The sequence below is a fragment of the Aplidium turbinatum genome, chromosome 11 (genome assembly GCF_918807975.1).
Source record: "Aplidium turbinatum chromosome 11, kaAplTurb1.1, whole genome shotgun sequence".
Classification (NCBI taxonomy): Eukaryota; Metazoa; Chordata; class Ascidiacea; order Aplousobranchia; family Polyclinidae; genus Aplidium; species Aplidium turbinatum.
In genome coordinates, this window is record NC_137482.1 from 2,035,006 (window position 1) to 2,039,417 (window position 4,412).

General features: G+C 34.8%; 2 non-coding genes across 2 annotated transcripts; one reads left to right on the plus strand and one right to left on the minus strand.

Annotated features, from left to right (window-relative positions):
* The first annotated feature begins 2,330 nt into the window (after positions 1-2,330).
* On the plus strand, positions 2,331-2,402 carry Trnag-ucc (transfer RNA glycine (anticodon UCC)). Its single transcript has one exon. It is a non-coding gene; the product is annotated as a tRNA-Gly (tRNA).
* A 684-nt stretch (positions 2,403-3,086) lies between these two features.
* On the minus strand, positions 3,087-3,158 carry Trnag-ucc (transfer RNA glycine (anticodon UCC)). The gene has a single exon. It is a non-coding gene; the product is annotated as a tRNA-Gly (tRNA).
* Between the last annotated feature and the right edge of the window lie 1,254 nt (positions 3,159-4,412).

The following is a 4,412-nucleotide window of genomic DNA, read 5'->3' on the forward strand; positions in this document are numbered from 1 at the left end:
ACAAAGGTCCATGTTTATTGAGGAAAATTTACACAATAAATTAGCCTTAAAGTTAGTTGGGTAGTGTTAAAGTTAGAGGGGCCTTAGGTCGATCAAGGTTTATTATCCTTATTTACAGCACCAAGCGACGCCTAAAAACAAACAAACAAGCAGTGAAGGGAACAATAAGCCAATAAGACGCCAGAATAAACCCTGCAGACACCTTTGACTTTTTTGAAACATTGGATTAAGTCCTGTCTTTCCACCAATAGTGAAATATGGAGATTTCAAGCTTTTGTGTTTAACTTACATTCAACAACATCATTTTTTTTAAACTTTTATTCTTTGGCTCGGTTTTGAATGGTTGGTTTTATTATTAAACTTTATAGAGCAAATTGTGATAAAAAATATTTTTTTCTCATTTTATTAAATTCTTTTGTAAGCCAACCCATTGTGATGTTACAATGGCTATCACAATTCCACTATGATTTTCATTTCCGATCTATTGTCAGCGTGGTGCTGTTGTTGTAGCCTACGCGAAGGGCCCTTTGCGGAGGTCAAGCTGCGCTTATGAATTGAAGTCTGTTAGTGCGTGTCTCATTTCAAGCATAAGAAAGTTCAGTTCAATTTGGTCAGCTCGTTCTGACCTCCACCGGTTTTGTTACCACACAATAAATAAATTATGACGTTGTATCTGTATGCGTCAGCGCAAAATGACGTACCACTGGCTGTGTTGTACAATGTACATCTGTAATATTTTTCTTCAACCAAAAGACATAAATCATCATTCAAAACATTAATTTCGTTCAAGCGATCTAATCTTGGTGCTGCAATACTAAGTAGATTACTGTTTAGCAAACACAAAATAGCTTTTAAAAGTCAATAGAACACTTTGGTAGATGGCCCCTTGTGCACATAGGTAAGCAGAGCTAGACCCACTGTAACTAAATAAACGTATATGTCAACCTCTCCAATCAAAGACTTCCAAGCAGACCAGAGAAGCATCTTCGATGTATCCAACTTTTTTTTACGTTTTAAAAGAAACTTTTTATACATCATATTCAAATATAGAGTATCACTACTTTTTGAAAAATCAAAACTAGCACGACCAACAATATGGTGTTTCATGGTTGCTTTCCTTCAAGAAGCCCTTTTTATCAGACTTCGACAACTAAATAATTCTGACTGTTTAATTCGATGATTTATAGCGAAATGTGAGTAATTCTAGTTTTATCTAGTATGGTAAAAACTTAAATAACATGATGCGTTCTACTGATGTAAATTAAGCAAAACTTGTTTACTCTAATACAGAAACACATGAATACTAATAATACATGAATACTAATGATACATGAATACTAATAATACATGAATACTAATAATACATGAATAATACAAAATACTTTACAATGCAGAAACATGGACACTGTCATCACAAACGGTAAAACGACTTGAGGCATTTGAAATGTGGATTTATAGAAGAATGCTTAAAATTTCATGAAAGGATAAAATCACAAACAAAGATGTACTATCTATCTAGAATACAAACCAACATGGAAGTTCTACAAACAATTAAATCAAGAAAATTGAAATATTTTGGCCACTTGATTCGCAGTAATTCTATTCAAAGACAACTACTAGAAGGAAAAATGAACGGCAAACGAAATAGAGGCAGACCACCAAGAATTTGGATTAATGCTATTGAAGACTGGTCAGGACTTGATTACAAAACTGCTGTAGAAAAATCTCACAACAGAGAAACTTGGCGTCTCATTGCCTCCAACCCTCGACGAGAGGAAGAAACTTAATGATGATGACGATGTTTACTCTAATTGTAGTTCTAATCAAATCTCCGGTTGGCTAAAAATTTTAGTTTGTCCAACAGTATTTTTCAGCAAATGAAAGGAAACTGCGTTCTTATCAACCTTATGCAAGAAAAATACCACAGAACGATCAAGATCAATGTGTCATAGGGTACTGTCATTTTATGCGCAGCAAAGTCATTAAAAACTCGATTAATTCATCAATGCAACTGAACTGCGTCACAATGTCTATTATGACGTAGATAGTGTTAGTGCTGTGATAGTGGACTGACACTTTGATCTTATTGGATCTTATCTTCTTAAAGTCATATTGGCGTTTTTATCCAAATAGAAAAAAACATGTGACAACTGCGTCAAATCTATAATATTCTACTGTCACAGTTTAAATTTTACTCCACTTTGTAAAAACTTGTAGCTCTAATTTTAATTCTGATCCAATTTCTAATGAAAACTACAAATACTTATCGCGGTTACGTTTAATTTTATTGCAAATCGTCATTTCGTGCTTTCGTAAACATGATAGTCGTCGCGTCGATGGTGTAACGGTTAGCATTGGTGCCTTCCAAGCACTAGTTCCGGGTTCGACTCCCGGTCGACGCAGAGCTTTCCATTTTTCTGTGTTTTTTCTCTTTTTGCAAAAATAGAAAATCTTTTTGTAGGAAGTTGGAAATCCTTATAAGTTTTTTTTTCAATTAAGATGCATCCTTTTTAAATGATAGAAAATGTTTCTATTTGGTTCTGGTTATTTAATGCTGCTAAATATTGTTTTATTTTATCAATTCAATTTATTATTTATTGTTGGCGCGAACATGTAGAAAACGATAAGGTAAATACACGAATTTCGCACCAACAAAAGATGACACAAATGAAAGGTTTAAAATACGCATCGATAAGACACTGTTTGGAAAACACTATCTTAAAAGTGCACAGCCACTAAACCTAGAAAAGAAAGAGAAAAAATAAAACTTTTATTTCATCGTTTGTAATTTATAAAAATATAAATATGCCTACAATCAACACTTGCAAGTGCAACAAAGGGAATTTAAATTTTACAATATAGCCTGCAAAAGAAATTTAAAAAGTGACAATACAACATTTTTGAGTACACCTGTGACTCAACAGAACTGACTCGCGTGTAAACAAATTTTCCTATGACGATATATGTAGCCGAGTCGTTTGTGTCAAGCGATTTGTTTCAATTGTGGGTTGACGCTGCTGTTGTAAGTTACTTTTTTTCTTCTTTTCCTGATTAGATTTTCATATTGAACAAAAAAGAAAAACCAATGCGTCGACCGGGAGTCGAACCCGGAACTAGTGCTTGGAAGGCACCAATGCTAACCGTTACACCATCGACGCGGACGGAGGTAAATAAATTAATTCTGATTCATTTTAATTTGTTTTTCGTCTGTCTATCTGTTTTCCGCACTAATTGCTTTTAATCGCTGCGTGTTTTTGATGAATATGGTTAGTTAGCTAGTTACCTTCAAGAAGTTGAAATTTATTGCATTTTTATAAGTATTTTCAAATTTGTGATGAGGGCTCAAGTTAAGCCGAAAACGTTTGAATGTTAAAACTATTTGTAAATAATGTAAAATATAGCCTATTGTTGTAATGCCCAACCCTGTTGTATTGTTGTGTCTTGCCTGTCTTTGGTACAGAAACAAACTTTCTCCCGAAACTACCTAGCTTATCCAGGAGTTGTTGCAGCAATGCAGATGCCTGCTCGTTGAGTTATGAAATTCAATTTGTTTTGTTGTTAAAAATTGATTTAGTTTTCGTTTGACAACATATTCTTGGTGCCTTGGATGTTGTCGTAGCCTACCAAATTATGATGGTCAATCAATTTTACTTAAATCCAGACGTCACAAATCTGAAATGATCTTTTACGATTTTTGTTTTTTATGTTTCTGCAGGACAAAAACAAGCCGAATTTTACGTGTTTATTGTTAATGAGGTTTACCAACTCTGAGTCAAGTGGCTGGAGCCAAGGCAAACACAATGTGCAAAAATAAGTCATTCTTTTCGTATTTTTCGTCTCAAGACATTGAACTGACGAAAAAAAAGCAATTGCAATCAGCTGAGAGACTTGAAAGTAGGCTGGTGGTAAATTGAAACAACAAGCTTTAGTTAATTAAGCGAGGGAAATGATTTATTTACTTAGCGCAAACCGCATCCGATTTTACTTTCAAAACAGCAATTTATTGACTTAGCAGCACTTTACTGCCATTTAGTGATGAAAGTAGCGTAGGCCTACGTGTCATCTATGGTGTGAGAATTGAGTTAACCAATATTGGACTTGACAAGTTCAGTTCAGTTCAGTTTGTTTTTATTTCTGACCATATCACAACGAAAAAACAATATTATGACAAACATAGCAAAGGTCTAGAAAGAGGTAGAAGCGACAAAACGCGGACGTTATAACGTGCATGATACCAAAGCAGGACAATCAGTTTCAAATATGGCACGGTCGTAACAAATCAATTTGACAAAAATGGACTTACAACAGTCAGTTTTCACTAATCTTTCTATTCACTGTTGGCCATCAGGGGCGTTGACAGGGGGGTCTAGGTGGTACTTTTGGACCCGGGCCCGGAATATTTAGGGGGCCCG